This window comes from Rattus norvegicus, chromosome 7 (genome assembly GCF_036323735.1).
Source record: "Rattus norvegicus strain BN/NHsdMcwi chromosome 7, GRCr8, whole genome shotgun sequence".
Taxonomy (NCBI): domain Eukaryota; kingdom Metazoa; phylum Chordata; class Mammalia; order Rodentia; family Muridae; genus Rattus; species Rattus norvegicus.
This window is the reverse complement of record NC_086025.1, coordinates 87,270,826-87,285,801: the sequence shown is the minus strand read 5'-3', so window position 1 is coordinate 87,285,801 and position 14,976 is coordinate 87,270,826. Positions and strand designations below refer to the sequence as shown.

Sequence of the window (14,976 nt, the reverse complement as noted above, 5' to 3'; positions counted from 1 at the left end):
CTATCAAACCACGTAGGAGAGAGAGATGATCACCCAGAAGTGTGGGCAATCCTGAGATTGCAGGGTAGGAGAAACTGCCACTTCTGCCCACCTTTGTCCACATCCTTGGCCCAAGAGGAAACTGTACAGTGCCTCTGGGCATGGGAAATTAAGAGCAGTCAAGCTGCAGGAGCCCTGTGGTCCAGAGTGGCCCAGATCTGAGAGGACCCAATCAAAGAGCACCCTGCACCCAAATCCTGTGGGAGGGAAACCTAGACTTTCAGAGGGGCATACATGCCTGGGAAACCAGAGACTACTCTCTACCCACATTTCTGACTCTAGAGGAAAAAACCTAGTACCATCTGGGGCCCCCTGCATGCAGGGACCTAGGAGAAGTAGGGGCAGGTCCTTCTGGTTCCCGCCCACAGGGACAGCTGTAAGCCAGTAGACAGGAACGACTACACCCCTGAGAGCAGAACACTCTGTTCCCATAACTGGATGAAAGAAAACAGGAAAACAGGTCTACAGCACTCTTGACACAGGCCTATAGGAATGTTAAGCCACTGTAAAAAATAGCAAATCAAGCTAACACCAGAGACAACATGATGGTGAGAGGCAAGCTCAGGAACCCAACCAATAGAAACCAAGACTACATGGCAACATCGAGCCCAATTCTCCCACCAAAGCAAACACTGAATATCCAAACACACCAGAAAGCAAGATCTAAATTTAAAATCACATTTGATCATGATGATGGAGGACTTTAAGAAAGACATAAAGAACTTCCTTACAGAAATGCAGGAAAACACAAGTAAACAAGTACAAGCCCTTAGAGAGGAAACACAAAAATCTTTGAAAGAATTAGAGGAAAACACAATCAAACAGGTGAAGGAATTAAAAATGGAAATAGAAACAATAAAGAAAGCACAAAAGGAGACAACCCTGGATATAGAAAACCAACGGAAAAGATAAGGAGCCATAGATACAAGCATCACCAATAGAATACAAGCGATAGAAGAGAGAATCTCAGGAGCAGAAGATTCCATAGAAATCATCGACACAACTGTCAAAGATAATGTAAAATGGAAAAAGCTACTGGTCCAAAACATACAGGAAATCCAGGACACAATGAGAAGATCAAACCTAAGGATAATAGGTATAGAAGAGAGTGAAGACTCCCAACTCAAAAGACCAGTAAGTATCTTGAACATAATCATAGAAGAAATCTTTCCTAACCTAAAGAAAGAGATGACCATAAACATACAAAAAGCCTATAGAACTCCAAATAGATTAGACCAGAAAAGAAAATCCTCCCGTCACATAATAGTCAAAACACCAAATGCACAAAAGAAAGAAAGAATATTAAAAGCAGTAAGGGAAAAAGGTCACATAACATATAAAGGGAGACCTATCAGAATTACACGAGATTTCTCACCAGAAACTATGAAAGCCAAAAGATCCTGGACAGATGTCATACAGACCCTAAGAGAACATAAACGCTAACCCAGGTTACTGTATCCAGCAAAACTCTCAATTAGCATAGATGGAGAAAAAAGATATTCCAAGACAAACCCAAATTTACACAATAACTTTCTACAAATCCAACCCTACAAAGGATTAAAAAATGATAAAGACCAATACAAGGAGGCAAACTACACCCTAGAAAAAGCAAGAAACAAACCTTTTTGCAACAAAACAAAGAGAAGAGAAGCACATAAAACATAATCTCACCTCCAAATACAAAGATAACAGGAAGTAACAATCACCATATCTTAATAGCTCTGAACATCAATGGACTCAATTCCCAAATAAAAAGACACAGATCAACAAACTGGATACACAATGAAGACCCAGCATTTTGCTGCTTACAGGAAAAACACCTCAGAGATAAGACAGATACTACCTTAGAGTAAAAGGCTGGAAAACAACTTTCCAAGCAAATGGTCTGAAGAAGCAAGCTGGAATAGCCATTCTAACATCAAATAAAATTGATTTTTCAACTAAAAGTCCCCAAAAAACATACGGACACTTCATATTCATCAAAGGAAAATCCACCAAGATGAACTCTCAATCCTGAATATCCATGCTGCAAATAAAGGGGCACCTACATACATAAAGGAAACCTTACTAAAGTTCAAAGCACACAATGCACCTCACACAATAATAGTAGGAAATTTCAACATTCCACTCTCATCAATGGACAGATCATGGAAACAGAAATTAAACAGAGACGTAGACAGACTAAGAGAAGTCATGAACCAAATGGATTTAACAGATATTTATAGAACATTCTATCCTAAAACAAAAGGATATACCTTCTTCTCACCACCTCATGGTACTTTCTCCAAAATTGACCATACAATCGGTCATAAAACAGGCCTCAACAGATATAGAAATATAGAAATAATCCCATGCATCCTATCAGACCATCACGGGCTAAGCTGGTCATCAATAACAATAGGAAAGAATGCCCACATATACATGGAAGTTGAAGTTGAACAATGCTCTACTCAATGAGAATCTGGTCAAGGAAGAAATAAAGAAAGAAATTAAAGACTTCTTAGAATTTAATGAAAATGAAGGTACAACATACCCAAACTTACGGAAACAATGAAAGCTGTGTTAAGAGGATATCTCATAGCTCTGAGTGCCTGCAGAAAGAAACAGGAAAGAGCATATATCAGCGGCTTGACAGAACACCTAAAAGCTCTAGAACAAAAGGAAGCAAACACAACCAGGAGGAGTAGAAGGCAGGAATTAATCAAACTCAGAGCTGAAATCACCCAAGTAGAAACAAAAAGGACTATACAAAGAATAAACAGAACCAAAAGCTGGTTCTTTGAGAAAATCAACAAGATAGATAAACCCGTAGCCAGACTAATCAGAGGACACAGAGAGTGTGTCCAAATTAACAAAATCAGAAATGAAAAGGGAGACATAACAACAGAGAAAGAGGAAATTCAAAAATTCATCAGATCTTACTATAAAAGCCTATATTCAACAAAACTTGAAAATCTGGAGTCAATGGACAATTTCCTAGACAGATACCAGGTACCTGTTGTTGTAAAAATATAAAAATAATAATGAGTAACGATGTCTTTTACCCCACTAGCTCTGTACTGTGGTGCCCCAAGATATCTGCTAGATATCCTGGCAGAAACACAGCCCAGCTGCACACTTTCTTACTCTCAAACCCTCACATAGAGGAACACACAACACAATAATCTTAGATCCAATTAGTAAGATATAATTGCCCACTTAAACATACAAAGCCTGGTACCATCCATCCCTTAGGAACATTGATAACAACCTGTAAATACACAGAGCAGAATCTTAACATCACCTGTCATCTTGTCCTTCCACGGCTTCTCAGCCCCTCTCCTCTGCCCTGTCTCCTCCTCTCTCTCCTAGTCTCCTCCTCTTCCTTCAAACTTCTCTCCCGCCCATCCTTCCTTCTCCTCCAATGACAGGCCTCCTTCTATCCTGTACCTGCCTCACCTGTGACATCATCCTACAGGTACCAAAGTTAAATCAGGAACAGATAAACAATTTCAACAACCCCATAACTCCTAAAGAAATGAAAGCAGTCATTAAAAGTGTCCCAACCAAAAATAGCCCAGGTCCAGATGGGTTCAGTGCAGAATTCTATCAGACCTTCATAGAAGACCTCATACCAATACTATCCAAACTATTCCACAAAATTGAAACAGATGGAGCCCTACCGAATTCCTTCTATGAAGCCACAATTACTCTTGTACCTAAACCACACAAAGACCCAACAAAGAAAGAGAACTTCAGACCAATTTCCCTTATGAATATCGATGCCAAGATACTCAATAAAATTCTTGCAAACCGATTCCAAGAGCACATCAAAGCAATCATCCATCATGATCAAGTAGGCTTTATTCCAGGGATGCAGGGATGGTTTAATATATGGAAATCCATCAACATAATCCACTATATAAACAAGCTGAAAGATAAAAACCACATGTTCATTTCATTAGATGCTGAGAAAGTATTTGACAAAATTCAACACCCCTTCATGATAAAAGTCCTGGAAAGAATAGGAATTCAAGGCCCATACCTAAACATAGTAAAAGTCATATACGACCAAACCAGTAGCTAATATTAAACTAAATGGTGAGAAACCTGAAGCAATCCCACTAAAATCAGGGACTAGACAAGGCTGCCCACTCTCTCCCTACTTATTTAATATAGTTCTCCAAGTCCTACCCAGAGCAATCAGACAACAAAAGGAGATTAAAGGGATACAGATTGGAAAGGAAGAAGTCAAAATATCACTATTTGCAGATGATATGATAATATACTTAAGTGATCCCAAAAGATTCACCAGAGAAATACTAAACCTGATAAACACCATCAGCTAAGTGGCTGGGTATAAACTTAAGTCAAATAAATCAGCAGCCTTTCCCTACACAAAAGAGAAACAAGCTGAGAAAGAAATTATGGAAATGATATCCTTCTTAATACTCCCAAATAATATAAAATATCTCCGTGTGACTTTAACCAAGCAAGTGAAAGATCCGTATGTTAAGAACTTCAAGCCTCTGAAGGATGAAATTGAAGAATATCTCAGAAGATGGAAAGATCTCCCATGCTCATGGATTGACAAAATAATATAGTAAAAATGGCCATTTTACCAAAATCAATCTACAGATTCAATGCAATCCTCATCAAAGTACCAATCCAATTCTTCATAGAGTTAGATACAGCAATTTGCAAATTCACCTGGAATAACAAAAAACCCAGGATAGCTAAACTGTCCTCAACAATAAAAGGACTTCAGGGGGACTCACTATCCCTGAACTCAAGCAGTATTACAGAGCAATAGTGATAAAAACTGCATGGTATTGGTACAGAGACAGACAGATAGACCAATGCAATAGAATTGAAGACCCAGAAATGAACCCACACACCTATGGTCACTTGATTGTTGACAAAGGAGTCAAAACCATCCAATGGAAAAAGATAGCATTTTCAGCAAATGGTGCTGGTTCAACTGGAGGTCAGCATGTAGAAGAATGCAGATCGATCCATGCTTATCACCCTGTACAAAGCTTAAGTCCAAGTGGATCAAGGACCTCCACACCAAACCAGACACACTCAAACTAATAGAAGAAAAAGTGGGGAAGAATCTCAAACACATGGGCTCTAGACAAAATTTCCTGAACAAAACACCAATGGCTTATGCTCTAAGATCAAGAATCATCAAATGGGATCTCATGAAGCTGCAAAGCTTCTGTAAGGCAAAGGACACTGTTGTTAGGACAAAATGGCAACCAACTGATTGGGAAAAGATCTTTATCAATCCTACAACAGATAGAGGCCTTATATCCAATATATACAAAGAACTCAAGAAGTTAGACCGCAGGGAGACAAATAACCCTATTAAAAATGGGGTTCAGAACTAAACAAAGAATTCACAGCTGAGGAATGCCGAATGACTGAGAAGCACCTAAAAAAAATGTTCAACATCTTTAGTCATAAGGGAAATGCAAATCAAAACAACCCTGAAATTCCACCTCACACCAGTCAGAATGGCTAAGATCAAAAACTCAGGTGACAGCAAATGCTGGCGAGGATGTGGAGAAAGAGGAACACTCCTCCATTGTTGGTGGGATTGCAGACTGGTACAACCATTATGGAAATCAGTCTGGAGGTTCCTCAGAAAATTGGACATTGAACTACCTGAGGACCCAACTATATCTCTCTAGGGCATATACCAAAAAGATGTTCAAACATATAACAAAGGTACATGCTCCACTATATTCATAGCAGCCTTAATTATAATAGCCAGAAGCTGGAAAGAACCCAGATGCCCTTCAACAGAGGAATGGATACAGAAAATGTGGTACATCTACACAATGGAATATTACTCAGCTATCAAAAACAATGACTTTATAAAATTCATAGTCAAATGGATGGAACTGGAAAATATCGTCCTGCGTGAGCTAACGCAATCACAGAAAAACACACATGGTATGCACTCACTGATAAGTGGATATTAGCCCAAATGCTCGGATTACCCTAGATGCACAGAACACATGAAACTCAAGGATGACCAAAATGCGGATGCTTTACTCCTTCTTTAAAAGAGGAACAAGAATACCCTTGGCAGGGAATAAGGAGGCAAAATTTAGAACAGAGGCTGAAGGAACACCCATTCAGAGCCTGCCCCACATGTGACCCATACATATACAGCCACCAAACTAGATAAGATGGATGAAGCAAAGAAATGCAGGCTAACAGGGACTGGATGTGGATCTCTCCTCAGAGACACAACCAGAATAAGGCAAATACATAGGCGAATGCCAGCAGCAAACCACTGATCTGAGAACGGGACCCCCATTGAAGGAATCAGAGAAAGAACTGGAAGAGCTTGAAGGGGCTCGAGACCCCATATGAACAACAATGCCAAGCACCCAGAGCTTCCAGGGACTAAGCCACTACCCAAAGACTATACATGGACTGACTCTGGGCTCCAACCGCATAAGTAGCAATGAATAGCCTAGTAAGAGCACCAGTGGAAGGGGAAGACCTTGGTCCTGCCAAGACTAAACCCCCAGTGAATCTGATTGTTGGTGGGAGGGCGGTAATGGGGGGAGGATGGGGAGGGGATCGCCTATATAGAAAGGGAGGGGAAGGGGTTCGGGGGATGTTGGAACGGAGACCGGGAAAGGGAATAACAATCAAAATGTAAATAAGAAATACCCAAGTTATTAAAGATGGGGAAAATATAATAAAATAAAGGAGAATGGAAAAAAATGAGGATAGAGCTAAACAAAGAATTCTCAGTTGAGGAATATCAAATGACTGAGAAGTACCTAAAGAAATATTCAACTTCCTTACTCACCAGGGAAGTGCAAATCAAAACAACCCTAAGGTTCTACTTCACACCCATCAGAATGGGTAAGATCAAAACAGGTGACAACAGATGCTGGTGAGGATATGGAGAAAGAGGAACACTCTTCCATTGTTGGTGGGATTGCAAGCTGGTACAACCACTCTGGAAATCAGTCTGGAGGTTCCTCAGAAAATCGGATAGAGTACTACCTGAGGACCCAGCTATACCACTCCTGGACATATACCCAAAAGATGCTCCAACAAGGTCAAATGCTCCACTATCTTCATAGCAGCCTTATGTATAATAGCCAGAAGCTGGTAAGAGCCCAGATGCCCTCCAATGGAGGAATGGATACAGAAAATATGGCACATCTACATAATGGAGTACTACTTGGCTATTAAAATAAATTAGAATCTTTAGGAAACTTTGTTAGTCAAAAGAGGATGCATAACAACACATAACAACAATGTGAATGTAAAATTCATAAGAATCAGGAAATTCTTTTCAGTAAATAGCAAGTAATAACATAAAAATTCAGCTAAATATCTTGAACTAAAGAATCATAAATACAAGCCACCATTGACTTTGTCTGTTTGTTGAAATTAGAGAGCATTTGGAAGTTCTTGGTCCACACTGTGAGGGCATGGCACCCTTGGGCTGTTGCTGTTTCACTGGGATATGATTCCTGAAAAACAATTCAGCAGTGGAGACTGTATCATTGAAGATTCTGTCAGGATACAGGCTACCCAGCAACAATTCTGGAAAATCATGCTAAGCCTGAAACCTCAGCTGGAGACGAGGGCCATGTGGACCAGAAACCCTCTTCCAAAGCAATTTTCTAAAGAAAAAAAATGTAATCTTCTGGTCACCAGTGATAATTCAGCTCTCTGTAGCATCTTAAACAAGTGATGCTTTGGGGGAGATCTAGAGCTTAGTACTTGCAGAGCAGAAATGTTTCATGTTCATGATGCTATCTATGAGCTAAGGACCACAGCTAAGCTCAACCGTGTGCAAGCTATCTGATGTTTCCCGAGAGCAATAGCTTCTCATCTTCCGTATCAAATGCTCTTAGCAGCATATTCTCAATAGAACTTCCAAAGTATCCGAGATATGTTCTTTCTGCACCCGAAGCCCCTATGTCATGTGAAAGATCTTAGGGATATTGAGTAAACACCGCAGTGCCTATGTTTCCAATGTATTTTTGATGTATAGCTGGCTAGAATTTAAAACAATAAATTATTGATGCATATGGCCGAAAATGCTCACCCCTATGTTTCTTATAGCAGAAAACAGTATCAACTATCTGGATAGCCACCAAGAGCAGACCAGTTTTATAGTCAATGATGAATTCGTACAGGTAAGCTCTTATCTGAGACTCATTAATGAAGCTCTTCCATACTCTGACTCTGCTTGTATTTCCCAGTTGGACTACAGAAAGTGATATGCCCCACATTTCTTGAAGTTAGGTGAAACCATCTCTCAAAGAATCGGTGTGTCAGTTTTCTCTTGCTGTGCCAAAATAGTGAAGAGAACCATTTTGAAAGGAGAACTGATTCATTTAGAGTTTTCAACCCTCATTACATGGTTTTGTTATATCTTTGCCTGTAGTGAGGCAGAACGTCATGGCAGGGAGCTTATGATGGCACAAAAGTTCTCAGATCACAGTGCCAATGAAACTGAACAAGAGAGGAGGGAGCAAATACAAAATGTGTCCTTCAAAAGCTGCCTCCAAGTTCTCCATCTAGGTCCTAGGTTGGCAATTTTCCACCCCAGGAGATAAAAGCTGATTAACTTAGGCATCCATCAACAATTTGATTTCCAAGGGAGGTTAGAGCCCTCATGATCCAGTCACCCACAAGATTACTGCTGCCTTAGAAACAAAGCTTTCAGCACCTGAATATGTGAAGTATGACTCAGGTCTAAACCATAGCTAACAGGAACCAAGTGTTTGTTTTATCTAGTGAGGAAAGAGAAAACCTCAATGTAATGCTTCAGAACTCTTTGCCTGCTATAGAGACCAGGGTCTCCTGAGAACAGAGCCAGCAGGTAAATAAGTGGGCCCTGGTCCTACCTCCAACCATGTAAGCAAGAAATGACCTTGACTAAATAAGTCACTGAGTCCTAGGGGTTGATATCAAGTTCATCTATCCTAACATAATGAGTTGCCCATGAAAGATTGAATTTTCTGCTAATCAATGTAAGGAAGCGTGCACACTATATATTCTTTCAGTCTTACCATTTTGGAAATGTTAATCTTTCAGTGGATATTTTGAGTGAAGAAATGAACAGATTAAAGAAGGCTACACTCAGTGGATATTTTGAGTGAAGGAATGCATAGATAAAAGCAGGTTACACCTAGTTTATGGAATTGGATTCTACTTATCTAAATGTATATGATTGTGCATGAGATATGACCTTGCAATGTAAGGAGAAAGTTGACTAGAAAACTGCTTACTAGGATGCCAACCATAGCTATCCATCTGTACACAATCTTCTACACATTAGTAATTTCATGTGTGTGTGGGGGGTAGGGTGAAACTTATAAACATATACCAATACTAGTGACAGGAATGATTGGAACATAGTGTTAGCTATCCTTAATGTTAATTTATTATCTATACAAAAGGTACATTTGCTCATCTTCTATTGCTGTGAGGAGACAACCATGACCATTGCAACTCTCATAAAGGAAAATGTTTTACTGGGGTCAGCTTACAGGTTCAAATGTTTAGTCCATTATCATCATGGCAGGAAACATTGTATGGCATGGTGCTAGGAACGTGCCCTAGAATTCTGCATCTGGATTGGCAGGCAGCAGAAAGAAAATAAGACACTGGGCCTGGCTTGAGCATTTTGAACCTCAAAATGACATACTTCCTCCAACAAGGCCACACCTACTCGAACAAGGATACAGCTCCTATAGTGCCTCTTTCTATGAGTCTAAGGGGGCCATTTTCATTCAAACCACTTCAAAATATAATATTTAAAGCAAGTTTTCAAAATGTTTAAGTAAATTCCAATAAATGTTATATTCACCAAGTTATAAAGATAGACTTGGACAGTAGATGTGGGGGGGGGTTCTTGATTTTTACCTCTTATCCATGGTGTGGCAAATTTGCCTTCTGAAGTATCAGGTATTCAGATATTCTCTAGATTCCTAATAAATAGATTTGAACTTATTTTTTCCATTGAGAAGCAAGTTGGTTTCAAACAAATAACTAAACAAGCTGGGCTCTCCTATTGTTGTCTATAAAATGGAGATTTATAACACAGACACATACACACACACACACAGAGAGAGAGAGAGAGAGAGAGAGAGAGAGAGAGAGAGAGAGAGAGACTCACAGTGACTGAAAATATTGTATTGTGCCATTATATAGAGACAAAGAATTTTACTCTGGGACCAACGTGTTGAATTTCAACTTTGTTAGTATCTAGTTGTATGACTCTTGACAGGGTTCTTCAGTTTTTTATACCTCAAATTCCTTCCAAGAAAAATCATGTTGGTAATAGTCATATCAATCAAGAAGGGTTCTGCAAAGCATGAAGAAACTAATGTTGCATTTTTAAAGCAAGTCTTAGCCCACTTAAGTATTCATGAATAAATATAAGTAAATTCTATCTCAGATGTGATTGGAAGAGAGGCTGGTATGGAGTGAGTTCTCTATAAATTCCCATTGTTGCTCATAAATGCAGCCTGATGCATGGGAAGCACACTCCTGAAGGTATATGCCTCTGTTAAGCAAAAGTGAAGTGTTAAAGAGGACATCTTTATCCATTGAAGATGCCATTTAGAAAGCGAATATCTCCAATAAATCCTTCTTGTCTCTCAAATAACACACCGGATCCCATTACAAAGGACGTTGAGGTGAATAGATGTGCATTAGATCTATCCCTCCTTAGCTATTCTTACAATCTCAGGCCATAATGTCATAATAAATGTGTGTAGATGTGAAAGGATGCTATCAGAAATGCCCAGAGTAATTGTTTAAATTGAGATCCATGGACACCCTCCTTGTATCCCCCAGGGCTCCTTGAGGGAGTACAGCAGCATTGGCAAAATACAGGATGCTTTAAGCCTGAGAGCTTGGAGAATTCCACTTATACTGCAGCATCTTCACACTTGGCTGTTATGCATAGTGACAGTCCTAAATATTGTGTGATGGTGCTAAATGACCTCAACAAAGAACAATCCCCCAAGGAGTAGGCTTCACTGCGACCGGCCACAGGAGAACTTGGAACTAAGTGAAGGACCTTTGAGACATCAGCAAGGCCCTAAGACCTGGTGTCTGTGATGGAATAGAACAGAAATAGGATGGGTAGAAATCATCTCTGCTGCTGACCAGAAACCATGCAAGAAGCCCTATTTACTTCTATAATTGTATTAGGTGGATTAGCAAGGGAAATAGTAGAAAGGAGGGAACTTTGCATGAATATTTACAAGAACAGGCCTGGTTGCTTTGGTTTGATAAATATGTAAGTATGCTATTAGCTAGAACCAAAGTCTCATATAACAATATAATAAAAGTGTAGTTTCTACAAGACTTTTGGAGGAAATTGATTCGGTGTTTCATGAACACTCTTGAAGAACCAATGATGAGCTTTACAACATTCCTGGCCACGGTGCCTTATATGCATTCTAAAAAGATTTCAAATGAAGGAAGTCCTTCTTTTTCTGAGCTCCGTACCTGGAGATCGCACACACATGTGGTCTGCTGATGCCTGCCATGTTCTACAATACCTGTGTCAGACCTCTACACTAAAAAGAAAGGGAATCCAGAAAAGTGGGAGGGGCAGAGTTGTGGAATCACAAAGATACTGAGTATTTAGTATGAGGCTAGCTCTGAGGCCCAGTGAAGAGAAGAACTGTTTCCATCCTTCATCTCCTACCCACAGAGACTTTTTTTTACCCCCTCCCAAGCCTGTTCAAAATAATGAAATGACACCAGATCGTGGCTAAAAAATATAACAAACCTCGGAATTTCACCCTCTGATTATTTCCACCCTAGGGAGGAATTATCATGAAAGTGCAGTGTGGAATGGCTGAAATTGACGCTCTGTGGGATTTAAAATATTCTAAGAAAAATAGAGTGGATGGCACAAGTCTAGAGATAGATAAGCTGTCATTAACACTATTCTCTGAGAGTTCAGAACAAATTCACTGAAGCAAAGCCAAAAGCCACTCTCATTTTGGTACAAGCAACTCCTGCTGCCTTTTTCTCTGTGCAATTTATCATGAAAGTGTGGCTTCTATTCCAGGGCAGAGGGGAAGCAAGGTATCAATTCCATCTCCCTCCTTTGATAAGGGTATCATGAGTGATTGTCAGAATTAAAACAAATCACATCCTATACCAGAAAAATAATATTCAGCACCATAAGGGGCATAGGTACTACTACCACTCATGATCTAGAATTAATGAGAACTCCGGGCAGCCTGAAAAGTGTTCATCTAAAGATACTTGGTGGTGTGTTACTACCTCTCTGCATGACAAAAGCAAGGTGGACATCGCATTTCTTTAACACATGTGGACTAGAAGAAGTCGTTCTTCTGAAGACTTCTTTGTCAGCAAGCTTTTCCAAGTTGTGATCTCTCTTCAAAAGCAATGAATGGAGGGAAGAGGGCTAGAATTATGGAGTTAAGGACTGGAAAGAGAACTCCTCAGTTTACAGTGCTTTCTACTCTCTCAGAAGACCAAGCTTTGCTTCCCAACTCACAAGGGTCAAATGGTAGCTTATAATGGTCTCTAATTTCAGTTATAAATGAACTGATGTCCCCTTCTGGCCTCCTCAAGCACTTGTGGGCACACACATATGCAAAGACACACACACATTCACACACATAAACACATGCATTCTCTCTTACACACACATATATACACAAAACAAAAACATACACACAAAAACAAATGAACAAGTAAATATATTTTAATAAATACCTAGATTATTTGGGGGAGATATGTATATATATATATATGTATATACATATATAGTCATACATATATCAAGTAAAATTTGAGGAAATTAAATATAAACCAAGCCTCAGAGATATCATTTTTTGGTTAGAAAAGCAGAAAAATGTAGTGTACTTTTAATATAAATGCTTTGCAAAATTTCAAATTTCCATTTACTGCAAACCATTGATTTTATCATTAATAGGCCAATGCACGAGGCAGAAATATTATAGTATTTACAAAAAGCAAAAGTATATGTCTATTATATGTGATTAGCACTTACAAATTAATAAGAATAATATCATTTCTCAATTCCTCCCTGTTCCAGATACGGCCACATCTTTTTGAGCAGAGTCAGCGTCATCCCTGAGACATGATGGTGAAGGTTGGAAAGAACAGGACTTATTGGGTGTCTGCTTACCAGGGCTGCCTGCTACTCTGCAAGGTGGAGATTGCTGCCATCAATGACTCCTTCACTGACCAGTATATGGTATACATGTTCCAGCATGACTTTACAACACTGTTACTTCCACAGCACAATCATGGTTGAAAAGGGGAAGTGGGTCATCAATGGGAAGGCCATTTCCATCTTTCAGGAGGGAAATCCAGCCAAGATCAATCGAGTTGATGCTGGAGCTCAGAGTACTGCAGAGGCTATTAGTGTCTTACCTGCTATGGAGAAGGCTGAGGCCCACTTGAAGAGTGGAACTTTGCAAAGGTTATTTCTGTCCCTCCTGCTAATGTTCCTATTTTTCTAAGGATTGCTTACCGTGAGAAATGACAACTCACTCAACCTTGTCATCAATGCTTCCTATACCACCAATAGCTTTGTCCTTCTGGCAGACAACTTCAGCATTGTGGAAAGACCCATGACCGCAGTCTATGCCAGCATTGCTATCCAGAAGACTGTGGATGGGCCCTCTGGAAAAGTGTGGTGTTATGGCAACATATAGCTATCTAGAACATGATCACTGCATCCACTGGGGCTGTCACAAGGTTATAGGCCTGGTCATCCAAGATCTGAATAGAAAGCTAGGATACTGGCATGACCTACTAAGTTCCTACCCACAATGTGGCCATTGTGGATTTGACATGCTGCAGAGGAAAGCTGCTAAGTACAATGGCATCAAGAAGATGATGAAACAGGTAGTATAGGATCTACTAACATGGTCTGGTCTACACTGAGGACCAGATTGCCTTCTGAGGCTTTCATAGTGACACTCACTCTTCCATCTTCATAGCTGGGGTGGAATTGCTCTCTATAGTAACTTTGTAAAGCTCATTTCATGTTTTGACAGTGAATATAGCTACAGCAACAGGATGAAGGGCTTCATGAGCTTCACAGCCTTCAAGGAGAAAGAAACCCAGGACTACCCACTCTGGCAAGAACACAAGAGAAAGAGAGAGGTCCTCGGGTGCTGCTAGTTCCTTGTCCTAACTCAGTCTGCATCCCAATTCTGTCCCCCACCCTGAGTACCTTCCTTTACAATTTCCATCCCAACCCTCCCAAAGGGGAGGGAGTTAAAAAGCCCTACTTTCTTGACCACAATGAATAAAATTTATTGCACCCACTTACCACCCCCAAAGAAAAATCTCAGTGGAAAAGTAAATGAAGGGAATAAAAGTTCTACTGTAAAGTGCAAAATTTCAGTAAGTAGACAAATACGTTTTACTTCATAAAGACTTGAAATAAGGATGAATAGCCTCAGGAGATGATTAAAATTGTTTTAAGTGACAAGCCACACTTAAGACGAACTTGGGAATGCTTGGGATAGTTTTCAAATAAATTGGAAATAACAAAGGCCGGTTAACATTGCTGCCAAACATGGGTTCTGCCAAGGTCAGGGAAAGCTCAAAGCACAGATGTTGGACCCTCGACCAAGCTATCAAGAAATACTAGCATCAACACCACTCCACTAGATAGGACTGACTCATGACCCTAGTGCAGGTTAATCCTCAGTCATGTGTCATCACTGAAATCAGCTCTGTCCTCATCGTACCCTGTCCTCTGGGAGACAATCTCATATGTGTTCTTGGCACAAGAGATGGGTTCACAAAGATTGGTGCACCTCTCGAGGAAGGCATGTAGCAGCGTAGATCACAAATCTCAATATTCTGGGAGTGTGAAGTGTGATCTAATTGAAACAGCTGTGCAAACAAATCAGACTTTCTGAGAACACC

General features: G+C 40.0%; 1 long non-coding RNA gene across 1 annotated transcript; it reads left to right on the top strand.

Annotated features, from left to right (window-relative positions):
• The first annotated feature begins 992 nt into the window (after positions 1-992).
• On the top strand, positions 993-14,636 carry LOC120093858 (uncharacterized). The gene is made up of 3 exons (XR_005487609.2): positions 993-1,173; positions 8,128-8,201; positions 13,124-14,636. It is a non-coding gene; the product is annotated as an uncharacterized LOC120093858 (long non-coding RNA).
• The last annotated feature ends 340 nt before the right edge of the window (positions 14,637-14,976 follow it).